The sequence below is a fragment of the Aulostomus chinensis genome, chromosome 19, assembly GCF_037954235.1.
Source record: "Aulostomus chinensis isolate RoL2024-O1b breed Wild chromosome 19, RoL_Achi_v1.0, whole genome shotgun sequence".
Lineage (NCBI taxonomy): Eukaryota > Metazoa > Chordata > Actinopteri > Syngnathiformes > Aulostomidae > Aulostomus > Aulostomus chinensis.
Window position 1 is genome coordinate 14092636 of NC_141338.1, and position 18826 is coordinate 14111461.

The window sequence follows — 18826 nt, forward strand, 5'->3', positions numbered from 1 at the left end:
GCTTCAGCTTACACCCAGCAACAACTGCTGCTTCAGTTCCCTTATGGCGGGAAGAACTTCTAGTGAGATTTTGAGCTTCTGGCTGGGTTTTGGATGATAACAATCGTAATAACAACCGGTTTTGATGAATTAATTCCATCATTTCCCCCAAAATTCTAAAAATCTCTTTTTGTGATTTAATGATGATAATTCAGAAAAACAGTGCTCTTTTTTCACGCACTTCTGTAGAAGAATATCAATATTTTATAAACTATGCACACACAACAAAATGACATCACAGGAACCCCGGATGAGCTCCACCGCAGCAGGATCAGTCCCCACAAAGACATCAAGCCCCCACAATCAAGTGGTTTAAATTATTAGAGCATATGGTGAGCCTTAAATAGTGCTCCTTTTCCATACACACCAATATTTACATTAGGACGTGTAGCCAGATCCGAGCAGCAGTTCTCATAACATTACAGCATGTTGGATAAACAAACAGTACAGGCAGCGCTGAGGCCATTCTCCCTCATCTATAGCCCTCTCGAGCTGTTTATGTACGCCATCCCTGCTAGTCAGCTGGCTCTGGCATCCCATAATCGCCGTCGCTAAGCACCGAATCAGGCCTTTTATTGAAAAAGATGAGAATGAGGTGTCTGGTACTTTCTGGAGTCTTCTGTAGCTTCCTGAAGTTTAACTCTTCTTTCCAATATAACACATAAAATGACAAACGTGTATCATCCTGCCAGTTTTTAAAGCTTGTGCAGTTATTTGAGTCAACGTGGATTAGGGTTTAAATTATAGTTGCACAGAAAAAAAGAGAGGGGGGGGGTTATAAACATATTCAAACTATTGTCAAGATTAACCAATCGAGTGATTTTTAGGATTTTGACGTTTCTAGGACGAGGGAAGCGCTAAGCAGCCAACAATCTCACTGGAAAAATCACTGCTAACAGTCAAGCAAAACCTCAGTGTCTTCAGCTGTCAGAAGGATGCAGTCATCCATAAAAGTGACAGTCGTGTTGAGGACAAATAACAGGAAAATTGTCGGTTATCCTCTGGCATAAAAATTGCACGTCCATCCTGGTGTTTTCTAAACAATGCCAGCACTATATTAAGTCACATATCCAGTGTCTGGAAATGTGGGCTCTGCTTACATAGCACAACTGCTTATCCCTGCTTAAATCACACCGTTTACGTCCTGATGGCCAGTCAATTCCAGCCTGGATCAGATTACAGCCTTGTCTATTTTAAGTCTTTGAAAAGAACCCAGAAATATCTGCAGTGAACTGCAAATGGAGCATTTAATTACTCTGTCATTCTTTAATCACTTGCGGTTGAATCAATTTATTTAAGGTTTTGTTTCATTAATACGACAGTGCGGAACATTATATCATAGGCCTACGTCAACGTTAGTAGTGCGGCGGAAAAAAATAAGTTTGGAGTGTCACACTTAAGCAGCAAAACGACTCGGTTCCCTATCAGTGGTTGATGCATCCCGTCTGATATGGTTGAGGATGATCCAGCAGAGCTGCTATCAACATCCGCCTGGCAGAGACGGAGGCAGAAGGAGCAGCTTCTAGGAGCCTGGGACAATGTTTCGTTGCTTAAAAGGGTGTTAAACAGAATATATTGAGTTTTTGTGCTTGTGTCAGGAGAAAGAGACCAGTTGTGAACTTGAACTCTCACACATGGATTTAGCTTATAAAAGCAGAGTGAACATATTCGGCTCATATATGTGTTTGTTATGGCCATCATGGCCGATGAGAAGGATTTGCACCCATGTTATTCATTAATTCACGAACATTTGAACTGAAATATTTCAAATTCTTGGCCAAAACTGATGTGATAATTTTGATTAACAACCACCGCTCTAAGAATCGGAGGCTCATTGACTGCTGGTAGTTGTTTTCTTGTTCTTTTAAAGATGGACTCGACAGCCACGAGAGCAGCTGTGAATATCAGCAGCAGAGAAGATGGAAATCCACGGGAAGCTAGTTGAGATATTCTAGTCTGGACCAAAGTGGTGGAGTGACCGTCAGGCTTCCAGCCATGCCACTGGCATCGCTAAAAATGTGACATGAACGCAGCAGAGACAAGCTGAGTGGTTTCACTTAAGTGGTCTTAACCACAATTCAATTACTAGAAACTCGCAGTAAACATTTTCTCCAAAATTAAACCTTGATAATTTAAGTCATGTTGCTAACTTGTGGTGTTGAAACCAGGAGTCACTTAATGTTAATATAATATTCATCCTTAAAGGCACCGAGATTCTTCAACCACTGGATGGGCCATGGAAAACATACTCCCAAAAATGAATCTTGCTGCCTGGAATCAATTTAGTCCAGGGAAGTCCTAGTTTTCTGGCCCTGATCTGAATCTCTGTCCTTCACGATCTGCTTTACTCTTTGGTCCCATCAGATATTGCTAACATACACAGCAATAGAAGAAGATGCAACGTTGAATTAATATCTGCGACAGAGTCGAGTCTTCATCTGACTTTAATTATAGATATTTAAGTTGAGACTGAAAGACTCAAGTCTTCGTGAAGTTGTTGGACAAGACAGGAGCAACAGCGGAACAGAGAGGAGCTACTTACACAAACCAGATACCTCAGCATAAACTTGGAGATACCTCAACTATCATCAAATGACTCACGGGATTAATTATTGTTGACTCTTTTTCTGCCAGTGTTTTTTTAAGTTGTTCGATGAAGGTTTCTGTAATCCATCCATCCATCTTCTACCTCTTATCCTGTTAAGAGTTGTGTGTGTGTGTGTGTGGGGGGGGGGGGGAGCCTATCCCAGCAGTCCTCAGGTGAGAGGCGGGGTTCACCCTGGACAGGTCACCAGTCCACCACAGGACCAACACAGAGAGACAGACAACCATTCACACTCACAGTCACACCTACGGTCAATTTAGAGTATCAATCAGCCTCGTCCTCTCTTGATGTCTTTGGACTGTGGGAGGAAGCTGGAGTACCAGAGAGAACCCACACAGGAACAGGGAGAACATGGAGACTCACACAGAAAGATTCTGTGATGGAGCCGGGACTCGAACCTGGAACCTTCTTGCTGTGAGGCGACAGTTCTGACCACTGCACCACCGTTTCTATAATCATTAATGTCATTATCAGACAAAAAAACTGAGAAAACTGCATTTCTGAGCAGAAGACTGATTTGACATTTATATGCATTTCTTTTGGTGGTTTTCTCACTTCCATGTTTATTTCAGTTGTTTACTATAAACAGAATCAAAATTAATTGTTCTGGTAAGGCTACACAAACCCCCAGGACAACCAGCATACGCAATAGGGCTGTAGCGATACACTAATCTCGCGATACGATACACGATATTCAGCTCACGATACGATTCGATACACTTACATCATTTTCTGAAAGACTTTAAAGGGACAAAGTGATTTTGGTGACATCTTGTGAGTGTTCCATTGACTTGGATTGAATTAACTGAACTGAAAGCATCAATTACATGAGATATGGCTCTGACTGGCAGCTTGCAAATGCTGGACAAAATTAATCAAAGGTGTGGTGAGAAAATAGTTTCATTTTTTAAAAACTGAATGCAAATTGCAGCTTACAAGTTTTTGAAAAGTAAAGTGAACAATGAAGAGTTAAAGTGCAGCCAGTGGCCTTCTTTGGCAGCTTTTTTAACTTGATGCTGAACATATGAGGTAGCCACTAGCCAGTCTAGCCACCAGGTTGACCAAAAATAAACCATGGCAGCCAATAATTCAATTTGCAGGTGACAGTAGCATAGTGAGGCTCCATCGCGTTCACCATAAAGCCGGTGTTTTCCAACTCCGAATAAGGTCTCAAATCCTGACAAATAAGGTAGGCAATGTTTGTTTCGGATCGCACCACAGCTTCTCAGGCTCAGTCTCAGTTAGCATTTCCTTGTCCAGGTGGTGACACTTAAGGTGGGCTCGCAGGTTGGTGGTATTTCCAGAGTACTTAACGTTTGTGTGACACAGTTTGCAAACTGCCATACTTTTGTCTCAATCGTCGCTTTCCTTTTTGTTTTTGAACTCAAAATGCTTCCACACATCTGCGTTTAAGCATACAGGCGCTGGATTAATACTTGCCGCCATCTTCCTGAATCTCTCAGCTCTCACCTGATGAGAAAGGCGTCAGCGTTAGGGTAACTAGAAATGCTCTACAGTGACACTAGCGGCTGGCAGACCTAACTGCTCTTCCTGCAAAGTGCGGGACATGGGTAATTTGGATGGAGCTTAATGTATGGATACTTGCGGCTGAAAAATCGATACTCTGGGGAAACAAAATATCGATATATATTGCAGAATCGATAAAATTGCTCAGCCCTAATATACATCCACTCTCTCAGCCCGACTAAAGTGCTCCTAAGTCGGCCAGGTGCAGCACAAAATTTCCCCTGGAGAACTACCACATCCATACCTTAACAGCTGGAGTTCAAAGCTTCTTCTTTGCTTGATTTTTGGACCTTAAAGTGCAGTACCCTTTCATAAACTGTACAAGAGCGCCCTCTACCACTGAACATTGAAAACACAGATTAACAGAAACAAAACCCGATGAACTGCTGTATCATTTTATTCAGCAAATGCGACCATCAGCATCATCTAAGAGCGAAAGGCTGCGGTTGGAGTGTTTGGACTCGTTGACGATGAGACTTGGAGTCTTATAGGACGTAGAATTTCGGGTCGTTTGGTGACAATCACGTTCTCTAACCATTGTTCCTCATTTGGAGCCAAATGTAGGAAAACAATACTGCGATACAAGCAGGATGAGGTGGACAAGATGTTTCAGTGTTCAATTCTTTAGCTGGTCATCGATTGTAACCGATACATTAAATTTTAACGCCAACATTCTGGTGTCTCACTTCTCCCTCCTCTGCACCAAACTAATAAAAAGAAATGGTATATTCTAAAAACAAACCTATATGATTCAGCCCGCTTACGTCTACAGCGTAAAAATATAAAAACATGGGGACTGACGTAGAACCAGTGAAGAAGGGTGAAACCATAAACTGGGCCAAACTAAACCTACACATGTTGTTTTAGTGTTTCTGCTTCTCAGTCATTAATGACCTGCTGTATGAGTCTGAAGATGATGTCAGAATTTCCTTTAGAAAGATGACAAACTGAATATTTTAGCTCGCCATTTTTAAAACGTCTCACAATGAATGCAATGAACACAATGAAGTACTTGCTTTAAATAAAAATCGATGCACACACACCTGCAAAGAGATGAAATATGTGCTACTTATTCAAATGTGTTGTGGTACATTGGTTTTTATAACTTAAGCTTTTCATTTTTAATCCTCATTCACGTGTCATCCAGTTCTGAATGTATGATACAGAGATAAGAGGAAAATGTGATAAAGGACACCTGTGATACGGTTGTCTGACAGTAAAATGAATTAGACACACAAAAAAAAGCAATCCAAAGGCACGACTACACCTCTGTACCATGAAGTGAGGCTCCTTCTTTCTTAGCCTGCCAAAGAATGCTAACATCTCAATCAGTTCCAAAACATCTTGCTTCCCAATTTCTGTTGAGCAGAGTGAGAAAACGAGCTCAGTTCAATACTGTCAAACTGATGCCAATCAATGTCTCACACCCACACAGTCCGCTGAGGGAAAGAGGAGAAATAAATGACGTGTGGATGCGAGAACAAAAGACAAGAAGCAGATAGAGAGCAAGACAGTTCAAGATGGACGGGAGCACCAATACCAGCTGAACGTGGAGAGAGACAAAGACAGCAGGCCTCCAAAACAACAAAGGAATGTTAAGTAGTCAGATGCCAGACTGTGATAACTCAGGATAAGAGCATCCTGCAAGGCCTTTTCTCGATAGACTCTATCTTGAAATGGTGCCCGTATAAAAGAGACTATATAAAAAAGGAAGTGGCGCTACAGGGTAGCTTGAACCACTATCTCAGTTTGGCACGCAGGATTTAAAACCATTTTTTTATTTCATGTTGTCCATACATGCACCCATACCGTTTACACCAGAAAAACTTTGAAGGAATTTCTTTGTATTTGGCACAAATATCCAATGGGGCTGAAGGATGAAATGAAAAGATTTTTGTCAAAGGTCAAGGTCACTGTCACCTCACATTACTGCTGTTCCTGCTACTTTCTTGTTAACATGATATTTCATGAATGCATTTAGAGAATTTCTTGAAATTTGGCAGATGTCCACTGGGATTCAAGGATGAACTAAAAAGATTTTGGTGGCTAAAAGTGAAGCACTATCATCTCACATGAACACAATATCTGTGATATTCTTGTTGGCGGAAATGCTTTGGAATGCCTTGAGGGAATTTCTTCAAATCTAGCAAAAATGTCCAAAAGAACTCAAGGAGAAAATTTCAGTGGTCTAAGTTCAAGGTCACTGTGACAGGCACACAAGCTGTGGTGGAGGCATACAACTGCAATGGGATATTTTAGGTATGTCTGAAACTCCATCCATCCATCCATTTTCTTCTGCTTATCCTGTTGAGTCAACGGGGGGGCTGGAGCCTATCCCAGCGGCGACTGCTGAGAGGCGGGGTTCACCCTGGATGGGTCACCAGTCCATCACAGGACCAACACATAGAGACAGACAACCATTCACACTCACAGTCACACCTACGGTCAATTTAGAGTATCAATCAGCCTCGTCCCCTCTTGATGTCTTTGGACTGTGGGAGGAAGCTGGAGTACCAGAGAGAACCCACACAGGAACAGGGAGAACATGGAGACTCACACAGAAAGATCAAATGATGGAGCCGGGGCTCAAACCTGGAACCTTCTTGCTGTGAGACCACAGTGCTGACCACTGCACCACCGTGCCACCCATGCCTGAAACTCTTTATCCAAAACTAAACCAAGGAAACCTTGGTCCAGGAAATGCAAAGCTTAATTTTAAAGAGATTGGAGCAAAATGGCAGGAGCCACATAAAAAATGTTCAATCTTGAAATCAGTAAATGACAGTGGTTCTCTGCAGACAGGCTGTAAGTTGCTTCTGTCTCCTTTATATTTTAAAACGCCGGGATGTCCCAGCTGACGTATCACCATCCTGAGGTCTGTGGCACTACAGCAGACAGATGTTTAAGATCAGTGTAAAAGCCTCTCAGTGAAATGTATTATTACGGTACGTGTGTTTCACTGGATAGTATTTGGGTGAATGTGACGGAAAAGATGGGAGAGGAGGTTTGTTTAACTCAAAGAGAAACCTGATTAGCCAAATTGCATGCAAAATATAGAATCTGCAACAGCTTCAGCTTCACTTGTGAAAATAAAGAGGACGGATCATTAAACATGTCCACATTTTAATTATTTTGCATGAATGATGTTTCACTGTTTGTCATTAACGTGAAAATGGCTAAAATATCTGCAAGAGGTTTTTTTTTTTTTTTGGGAGATCACGCTGAGTGACTTTAGCATTGAATTTATGGTGAGAGTAAATTAGAAACAGAGCACATAAGAGGCCTGTGGTGTGAGGTTGTTTTTTAAATAAACTCTCACTCGAAATTTGTGGCGGCACACAGCACTTCGGAGCCGTGTTAGGAATTACATCTGTCAGGCAGCAATGGCCATACACTCTCTCTCTCTTAGTGCAGTCCTCAGTTTAGCTTCTGCCAAGAAATTACGGAGCTTAAACACACCAGTTCATTCACTGTGGTTGTGTGTAAGAGTGATCAAAGATAGAAAATTCTGTAGAAGTGAGCAGTTTTGACTAAGTAAACCAGAGCACTGCCAGCAGAGAATGTCCCTGCCACTGGATGTCTCATTTTACTTGTAATTACTGTCTCGGGGAATATTCTTACTAGAAAAGCAGCAAGAAAGAGATTTTATAAGCAGTTTAAGAAGGATGGGGGGATATACCTGCACATCTGACCTCAGGATGGCTGATGAAAGTTTTCTTTAAATCAGCCATAAATACACCACAAATCAACAATAATGTCAATCTGATCCCATTCAGACGAGTGTGTGAATGCCCACATTTGTGGAGTTTGTATTTCTCTTCCACCCGCACTCAAGTCTTTTTTTTCTGGCTGTGTCAGTAAAGTTTTGAATATGATAACTTTTAACATGGAAACTGTATATAAATCTATGAATTAGGGGCCAGGAGGAAATATACTAGGTAAACTAAAACCGTAGCCTCATCTCACTGACGTTAGCATTTGGCTGAAAGCACCACTGTGACTCTAAATGGTTCTTTAGAAATGCATCTAGAACTTTCCAAATATCATTCATCAAAATATAATTTGTTGTCAAATACTTACTGATTTATGACTTGAGTTGATAAAAAAAAAATTGTTTTCCACCTGCAATGATATCTCGGTGAACCAAGAATTAATCGGACTTTTGATCGATGGTAAGTGAGTCTTACGTTTCGTCTGCACCAAAGATGCATCAGGAGATGAGATGAAAGCAGCGGCTGCTCACAACCCACCTGTGTGCAACATTCTGAAACCTACCAGTTTACACACCTGCAACTAGATGACACTGGTCCAGTTTACCACACTGCATCTTTCCCTGCAACACTTGGTCAGATGGCGAATGCTTGGTGTAGACTGGCCTATAGGGAGTAGACACCAGAGTAAGAAGGCAGATAAAAGCCTAAGAGCATAGAATCTTTGCTGGGATTCTCAGACGATGATTATCGTCATCTCTGAAATGTTTTGTTTTTGTTTATGTTTCAGTCTGGCCCTTTTTCTAAAGAGGATGATGGACCTCCTACCTCCTGTCGCTCCATCAAGTTGGGAGGTGAGGCAACTGCAGAAAGCATGCAGCTTTTCTTTCTTTTCAGCATTATTTGGTCTGAGTCATTTACAAAGTTAAGTAGAGCCAGTTTCTTGTTTTTCCCACACAAACATATGTTTTTCTTGGTCTCAGCATAGCTCAGAGGGAGAGTGGCCACCTAGCAACCAAAGGGTCGCTGGTTGGATCCTAACTTCCCCTGGTGACCATGTCCAAGTATCCTTGAGCAAGATTCTGAACCCCCCATTACTCCTGAGGGCCCTTACCCGAACCCGTCCAGGAGGAACCCCACCTCTCAGCCAATGTCAGCTGGGATAGGCTCCAGCCTACCCGTGACCCTTAACGGATAAGCAGTATAGAAATGGATGGAAGGATGGATGGATGGATGGATGGATGGAAGGGTCTCAATCTGCCAGAATGTATGACAACAGTTTGCAGTAATGCAGCCTCAGGGAAAATCACCTTCTGCTGCCTGGGGAGTCGGATCATATCATAGTTTTACTCACAGAGCATCTATCTAAAACAGAGAGTGCAGATTTGAGCCAATCCTGCTGGAGCGATCAACAAAAAAAAACAACCTGTATGATCTATGACACTCTTTGGTCGTATCTTTTATGTCAAGCTGATTCTCCCTACATCAGCGGTTGCTAGTTCCATCAAAATGTATCGCAAACTTTATCAGCTGGTTCACTAAGATAACAGTAGGTTTGCTGATGTAACTATACGACCATGTGACCTGATTACAACAGCACCAGTCAAAACCCCACACATGAAATCATGATGGCAAGCACAGTTGGGTTTGTTTTCAAAATGAGTTTGAGGCTCCTCCTGATGTTTTCTGTTTTTTTTTTTATCCTTCCAGGACTGCAGAAGTCTTTAGGTGACATTTAAAGATTTTTTTTATTAACCAAATCTGTGCCCAAATCCCAGAGAAGTTTTTCGTAATGTTTTGAGATTTTTGTTCTTTCAGCACAAATTCTTAAGATACAAAAAAAAAAAAAAGTAAAAGGAATACTGGCGAGAACAAACGTTGTCTTTTCTAATTTTCCTCATTAGACAATAAATCCGAACCAACTAACGAATCTGAAACAGCTTCAAGAAAAACAGAAAAACATGTTTTTCTGATAATAATCTTGTCGTTTACTCCAGGCCTTTATCGTGACACAAAACACAAGTTACCAAACCGACAAGTTGGTTTTTTTTAAATGAGTTAAACAGATCCTGTTTGTGTTGAATCCACATAGCATTTAGTTCTTGCTGCATGCCAGAATGGCATCACACAATTTCTCAAAGCTTAAGTTTTTTAAGTTGAATTATTACATTTTAGGATTTAGAACATTTTGCGTTGACACAAACCCTTGAAACTACTGAATTCTCACCAAGATGACAAATCAGAGATCTGGATGTACGAAGACAACAAAGTTAAGATGAGTAGAATGAACTCTGTGCCGTCTGGTATCAACCCTGCGAGTGGCTAAAAACACAGGCTCATTCATACCGTAAACCAGAAAATTCGACACTATTCAAAAAAAAAAAAAAAAAAAGTATTCCATAACACCACAATGAGAGAGAGAGAGAAGAGAGTGGAAGCCACAAATCACACAAGTCATATTTTCCTCTGTCTCTTCGTATCTTCATCCCCTCTGGGCAGCGTGTTGCTCTCCTTTAGGTTTGAGCCTCTAAATGAGAGGGGACAGCTCCTTCATAACACTCACAATCATCAATAGATGTACGACTGCTCACTCCCTGAATATATAATTTTCCTCTCCCGTATTCTCTTTCATAGGAGAATGGCATTTCTGGTCCAAATGAAAGTTTAGCCCCTGGGCAGGCATGTAAAGAGCTGGTTCCAGGTGCATGAGGAAGTACTGCTAGGTTTGAATGGGGTCAGGGGTGAGGAGTTCAACTCTTTCAATAAATCACCACAAGCTGTTGTGACAAGTGTTCACTTCTATGACTGCCAAAGACGTGTGGGCTATATGAAAGATGTCTTTCAAGTACGGAGGCCTTTGACCCTGCCAGCGCAACAAAATGTACATGTTTTGGTGATATTCAATCAGCAGCTCAGGAGCCAGGGAGTTATTCAGAGGGGGCTGACAGGTTTATCCTCTCATTTAAAAAGAGACAGAGATGCAGCCGATGATACGTCACAGACGCTCCCGACATCTTCACGTAACACTCGGTCAATGTTTTTCATGTTGATCTGGGTTTATTACAAACACTGGGAGACCCTGTGAAGGAAAACGTTAAACAGGGAGACCCACACAGATTAAGAAAACAGGAGGAGCTTCAAAACAGAAAAAAGTGGATGCAGTTTTTGGCACCTCAAAAGGTACATTTTCTCCCTGTTTTTCCTCTGTTGCATGAAAGATTTTTCAATATCAGCCCCTTTACCAGTATTTTGACTTTGATACCCTTTACTGAACAATAAAGATACAAAATAAAATCCGTCCATCCATTTTCTTCCACTTATCCTGTTAAGTGTTGCGGGGGGGGGGGGGGGGGGGGCTGGAGCCTATCCCATCGGCCTTCAGGTGAGAGGCAGGGTTCACCCTGGATAGGTCACCAGTCCATCTCAGGACCAACACATAGAGACCGACAACCGTTCATACTCACAGTCACACCTACAGTCAATTTAGAGTATCAATCAGCCTCGTCCCCTCTTGATGTCTTTGGACTGTGGGAGGAAGCTGGAGTACCAGAGAGAACCCACACAGGAACAGGGAGAACATGGAGACTCCACACAGAAAGATCCTGTGATGGAGCCGGGACTCAAACCTGGAACCTTCTTGCTGTGAGGCGACAGTGCTGACCACTGCACCACCGTGCTGCCCTAAAATAAAATAAAACCCATTTTTGCAAAATAAAAAATGAAACTACACGTAACAAGTCTTTGCTTCACGGTTTGAAGCAACATGACAAACTTACAAAAATGTGGTTCAACTTAATTTGATTACTCCTTCTATATTGAATGAAATATTGATGGCATAGTATTTGAAGTGCTTCATTGAAGGATATTTGTTTTTACTATTTACTATTTGTTGCTGTGTCTTTAGTTGTTGACATACCTGATACATCCCATTTGTATGTGAAACACTTTTCACACAATTTCATGGCTAATTTGTTGAGAAGAACCGGACCTAACTGAGAAGAAATGGACCCAACAAGATTTAAATTTCAAATATGAAAGCTACAAGAATAAAATATATCCAGTATAAAGGTGTAGTTCAATGTTAAACCCAAGGAAGTTTTTGGCAGATGTTTTGTGCCAGCCTGCCCCACTTCCTTACCAAGTGTGTGGTAGGTCTGGTCTGGATTTTAATGGTGTTGCATGACATGTGTGTACTCATGTCAGCGACTGCCCCAAACAGTTGTAAACTGGCTGTTTATGAGGGTGAGGTGCTGTGAAAAAGCTCCACGTTTTAGACTTTCACACCATCTGGGGAAGGAAAAGCGTGAAGGAGGGCAGCAACAGCAGTGATGTAGTGCTCGGTGGAGGGTTTGAGTCCAGGTAGATGGACTTAAGCTACTATACTGCACGCTTGGGGGTAGTTACAGGCATATACTTTACCACCATGAGTACTCTAGCTTCATTTATATAGCTCGCACACCTTCGAAAGACTGCCACATAATCGCCCCGACAGTAAAAAAAAAAAATGATAGGTGCTTTGCGACAAGTTTCAACTTCTCTGTGAGGCAGTTATAAGAGTCACAGTGCACAATGCACTATACAAGATGTAGGGGTGACCTTGAATGGCCATTGGAAGGAGCCTGATTAGTCTGCAAATCTTGCAGTGGAAGCTTCACAGTGGCTTTAGAGGATCACAGGAATGCATGTTATGTAGGTCAGAATGTGTGACTGGTATGAATAGGACTTGGGTGTAGCTGTGTAGTTTAGCTTGTGTCCGTCTGACCACACATCGTTGCACACAACTGCTCGTTGTTGTTGTTGTGCTGAATGAAATTCAAGTGAACATTTCCGCCTCGTCCGTGGGAAGTTCCTTTGCTGGAAGACGACAATCACCTTGGCCATGTGCTAGCTTAGCTTATCAGCTTTGGTTTCACTGAATAAGCACGAGTCCACAAAGATGGACAATGTGAGAGTGAAGGAGCAGGAGGGTGGCAGCAGAGAGGAGGTATTGTGGGGACAAACGGATTGACCAAGGACTTCTGGGTTTCACATAAGGCCAGAGATAAGCTCAGACAGGTTGCTATGAAGGTAGCCACCCAAGCTAGCTGCCTCTGTGTGTGTGTGTGTGTGTGTGTGTGTGTGTGTGTGTGTGTGTGTGTGTGTGTGTGTGTGTGTGTGTGTGTGTGCTACTGGCATGACGAGGCTCAGGATGTAAACAAACATGGCTGCACGCATGTCCTGACATCAGCCACTGCAGTAAAGATGATTACATACCTGTGTAGGGCTGACTGGGGGCCATCCCAAGACACACTGTTTAGATTTAACTTTGTTATTTTTTCTTTTGGGTTCAGCTCTTTTGTCTGGTGTGGAAGAAAAGAAAGCTAATGACACAAATAAGAATATGGATCATGAGCAAATACAACAAACAAAAGAGCTGGTGATGGGCAAGACTCCATCAGTCGGCTTCAGCTATGTAAATTCTTAGTCTGGTACACTACAAGTTTCTCTAGGGGTCTGAATATTTCTATTGAAGACAACAACCAAGCCAATTAATAATCAGATTACCGGATAATATATGCACAAAGTACCCGAGGGCAGTTAGCAAAACACCACCTTCAACACATATTCAGTGTTTGCTGTAATAACCATGTCAGCACATGGTGGACTCTGTAATTACAGTTTATTAAGTAGCTATTTCCTCGCTCCAGTACCGAGACCTGCCCACACACTGACAAGTCAAGGTGCTGGTTATGAGCTCTTGTCAGCCTTTGTCAGGAGCCAAGGCTCAGGGGCCAAACCATCCGCTCGTTACAGCCTAACTACAGCTCACTAACTGAGAGGCATTCACTTTAACACGGCCCTACCAGCCTCCACGACTAAAGCTCCAAAGATGAACCTTAATTGTCTGTGAAAAGAGTCAAACATGTCAGAGTACAGTTACAGTTACTGCCTGTTCACCGCTCTGGCAATTACACCGCCACAAATATTTAAATATGTGGTTTGGGGAGGGAGTTTGAGGGGAATCATGATGCGCTAAGCAGCTTGGGGCTGAGAATGAAACCGGGGTGAATCGACGGAAAAAGAAAAGTGAAGAATTTGTAAAAACCAGCAAAAAAAACGGAGCCCTCATCCTTCGGCAATATGCAATCAGGTCATTTTTACTAAAATCGGGGGTGGCAGAGTATGGCAGAGATTATGACAAGAGGACAAGTTCAGACTCTGTATGAGGATTGAGTTACTGTACCTATACAGCAGAGCAATAACTGCTTCCATATGACTCTCAAAACATTTATGGTGACTGATGGTGTTTCACACAAACAGATATGGAAAGGTAAAGTTTTAGGAGACATTTACTTCCAGGACAGTGAAATACAGTACGGCACGATAAAAAAACTACATAGTGCTCAGAACCAGGTGAGGCAGAGGTTTGAAAAATAATGACTAAGCTTCATGTTTCTATTCTTTTTGTTGAGTTACATTTTACTTCAGTTTCTTCTCAAAAATCCACCCAGGCTTGCTGAGATTCATTCAAAATCATTTGGTGTGTCAAAAAAAACAAGTAGGCGAAGGTTGGATTTAAGTTACTGCTGTTGCTCGCTTAAAGCCTGACAAATTCAAAAATCGTTGCGATTCTTTTCTTCATCACATTTTGGATTTAAGATGTCCAAAAGGATAGGAGGTAGGAGAATTGTTTCGGCTCACTTACGTCACTTTAATGTCACCTTGTCCTGGCTTGAATCATCTCAACTATTCACTTTAACTATTATATTACTTTTCTTGATATTATTTTCCAAGTGTGCTGTGCTGGTACTAAAAGGTGCCATGAAAATACTGCAGACCGTTGATTGGTCAGACACTAGGTGGTAAAGTACCATAAGACTTTCTTCTTTTTTCTTTACATACCACATTATTTTTTCAAACACACAGCCAAGCGATTACTGTGGCCAAAAGTACCTTACAAATCTAGCGTCCCGTTGCCCTTGGCCTCTTCTGAAACTAAATTCGTCTCCTTCTTTTGACAGAACAGCCACACAAGGCAAATCAAAAATACCACCTCTTTATATTGTCCATGTCCCTTTGTTGAAAATGACATTATAGCAGTTTCAAAACCAAATCCTTGCACCAAAAGTGAGTATAGTCGCGCCACTATTGTGTACTGGAGGGAAAGTTTCTTTTCTGTGTAATTTAGAGCTGAAGGCATTCAGCGTTTGGCAATATCATCTGAGGAAAAACAGACATGATAAGGAATTTGTGCTGCGCGAGTTTGTATTATTCTATAAATCATCTACAACATTTTCATAACATCAGACCAACTACTGGGTGGTCATGGGTGTGTGAGCAGTTAGATGGGTCACTGAGAGAGAGGGAGAGAGGCCGAAAGGGGGTGCTGACCATTGACCACTGGTGTTTGCTTGGCTGTTGCCTTGCTGACCACGAATCTGACCAGACCACTGGAAAACAAACTACGTGTCTCTGGCACACTCAGGATGCACAGACTGAGGCTGGAAAAAAAACCCAAAGACTCTTTAGTTTTGACTTTTGAGTTAAGATTTAGGTTCAGCAAAAAACAAACACTCAAACTCTCAATTTTATGACGCAAAATACAGAGAGATGTCACCTCAAGCAAAATACATATTTTCAATGCGTATCCTCTTGTCGATCACTATTGCTCTCGTACCATGATTCCCAAAAGGGGGTACATGTAGCACCAGGGTATGCGTAACTGTGGCAGGGGGCATCCGCAATAAATAAATAAATAAATGAATCTGTAGTATACTCTCAAAATCATCCATCAAAAACAAGCCTGTGTTTTTCTCACACACATTCTGTAAAGAGACTTCTTCTTCCTAGGAACCAAGAACTAGCCAATCAGAGGCAGGGTAGGGCTGTGGGAAAGGCTTCTGGGGGTAGGTACCTCCCTATTTGTCAATTTGCTCCTGGATCTGAAAAGTCTGGACCCAATATGTTGAGTGACCCGCTCAAATACAACTAAATGGGAGAAACTATCATGCCCTATTTCATGTTTTGCTTTCTTTTTGTTGCATGCTAACATGTTCTGAGAGTTAAGCATCTGTGGCGGTCGGGGGGGGGGGGTTACACAGCGGGAGGCTGAGTGTTTTGGGGGGTACAAGATTTAACAACCTTTGGGAGCCACTGCTGTAGTACTTCTACAGCTCTGGCATCACGGTGTAAATGACTCTTGATCAATCACACATGCTATTCTAACAAAAAGGAGAGGAAGAGAACGTGTCAGAGTGTGTATGTGTGCATTTTGAGTGTGTATGTGTGTGTGTGTGTGTGCATGTGGACTCACACACAGCACACAAGAAGTGATTTACAGTTAGAAAACTTTAGCTCCAGTTTGGCAGACAGTTACTATTGATGCTTCCCCCATAAACAAATTCCAAAACCCCCCTCAAATTGCTGAACAGTTCGTCCCCATAGACTCAGATAACAAGGTTACAACAGCACATCAATCCACTTGTTATTCTACGTTGTGTTGTCATTGCAGCCTGGGCGTGAAGAGTCGCGTTTATGCTTCCCACTCCATTAAGAAGTTATTAAACTGAAGGTATCAATGGCTGAGTTTTCTTTCATTTCACTGCAGCAGCACAGAATAACAAAACATATTTCTCTTCTCAATTTTATCGCTGCAATGTGCCTCTTCAAGGGATTTCTCTTGTGACGCCTGGCAGACAAACATGAGGGCTTTAGAAACCTCTTGATGTCCTACGTGTCCTTTGACAAAACACACTGGGCATAAAAGACATTTTGAAGCAAATAAATGATAACGCGAGAACTTTATAGTGAACTTATGGTGGAAGTAAAGAAAGCAAAAATGAAAAACATCCACATAGGTCAGTCAGGAATGTCAAGGCCAAACCCTGGAGGGCGAAGCGGGAAAAGAAATACGCTAAATATGAAGTTCCTTTTCTTCAAAGCTGTTCTCAATCTATCTTCAAGTAATCGGCGTTTATTTCAAACTCATAATTTGAAAGGTTTTTTTCCCCTGGTATGTGCTGTCCATCACACTGATGGTTCAGAACATTATTAGCTAGAAAATAAACACCCAAAAAACTAAGTGCTGAGTAGACAGAAGGTCTAACCTGACAGTGAAGGCTTGAGTTGACCTTTTATACCAACTGATGCAGTGAGATGGCCACTGATAAGACTACATGCACAAATGATTGTAACAGAGGGATCTGGGTAATAACGAGCTCCATTGTAGTGTGTGTGTGTGTGTGTGTGTGTGTGTGTGTGTGTGTGTGTGTGTCCTTTGACCCTTCAAGGGATAATTAAGGACACATTTTACAGGTCTGTTGTGGGGAAGGCTTGAGGGATAGCTGTGTGTGTGTGTGTGTGTGCGTGTGTGTGTGTGTGTGTGTGTGCGCGCACGCGCGCGCATCTGTGTGAAATGTGCACCAACTCATTCCTTGTACACATCGACCCGACCTGCCCTCCGCATGTCTACAACTAATGCTTCTGGGCTGATTGGTCGTATCACTTTCACTCAACAGCTCACACACACACACACACACACACACACACACACACACACACACCTTTTTAGACCAAGCCCTTGTAAAGGCACCTCCTCGGGGACTCTTCATGAAATGTACTCCTTGTTGGAGTGTGTGTGTGTGTGTGTGTGTGTGTGTGTGTGTGTGTGTGTGTGTGTGTGTGTGTGTGTGTGTCTGCTTTTCCTCAGCTGTTTCCTGCCTACTCAGAAACTATGAAGGCCTCTCTCTAGCTGGTCTACTCTGAACCGACCGAAAAACTTTGGGGCGCTTATGACGATGTCATCATAAGGAAAAACTGATGGCATTAAAATTTGACCCTCTCTCCACCAAACATGATCCATCATGAAAATAAAATACAAATTATAGGTGGAACAGATTCTTTCCTTCGTGTTGTATTTCCCTCTATTAAAAAACCCCACATGTGCAATACATGAAGCTGAGAAACAACACGAGGCTGCAACAACAATTGCTCAAGTTCGGTTTTCTTTAATTTTAATACGACTCAGATGTGGCGCCTTTGTTCTAGATCTGTTTTACTTTTGTCTTTTACTTACTGAAATAAATGGCCCACAAAGTCTTTTGTTGTTGTTTTCTTGTTGTTGTTGTTGTTGTTTTGGTGTAAGCCAAAATTAAAAATAACAAGAGGAGATCAATTATTAAGGCAATTCAAACGTGAAGAAAACAGACAAATAAGCAAACAAATCATCTATCTCCTTTCCAGCCTCGTCTTTAATGAATTTTCAACAAAAATTAATTTCTCTCAATTTTCTTTTGTGAAATGTTGTTTAATTGAGGGGAAATTTCCTGGTTGCATCATTATATGATGTGTTTTACACAACATAAAAATATTTCTGGTGTTGTTGGAAGAGTAAATGATTGCAACTCTTTACGAGGTGTGAACAACTGAACTACTGAACAACTACTGGCAAAACAAACCAACAAGACTCCAACAGGACAAAGGCTGTCTACAATAGATACACATCACCCAATCGAGAAACATGAACACACACACGCACTCTCTCGCTCTCTCTCTCTCACACACACACACACACACACACACACACACACACACACACACACACACACACACACCCTTCCCTGCAGTCTGTTATCTCCTCTCTTTGTCCTCTGCTTTAAATCATGTCTCTTATCAGGTGGGTGTGACCCAAAAGGTTGCTGCCTAGTTACCAAGGAATTCCAAGTATTAAAGTGACATTTCCAGCTCAGTGGTAGAATCCAAACAGGCATGTTTCTGCTCAGCCTTTAACTTGTTGTTGTATTTGAGCCCTAAACTGCTTCCACTGCTTCATTCAGCTGGGCCACTCACCCACTCGGGTTTTTAACACTTTATTAGCAAACTGACTCCAAACTAGCCTCTGATGGTACCTTCCTTGTTAATGACTGAAATGATGGCCACGTGTTTTGATGGTGGAAGTGACGGAAAG

At 42.0% G+C, this 18826-nt stretch overlaps 1 protein-coding gene across 1 annotated transcript in view; it reads right to left on the reverse strand.

The window, feature by feature from the left end:
• The window catches only part of trabd2a (TraB domain containing 2A), a 69081-nt gene that overhangs the window by 17135 nt on the left and 33120 nt on the right, over window positions 1–18826 (reverse strand). The gene's annotated exons all lie outside the window — the stretch shown is intronic.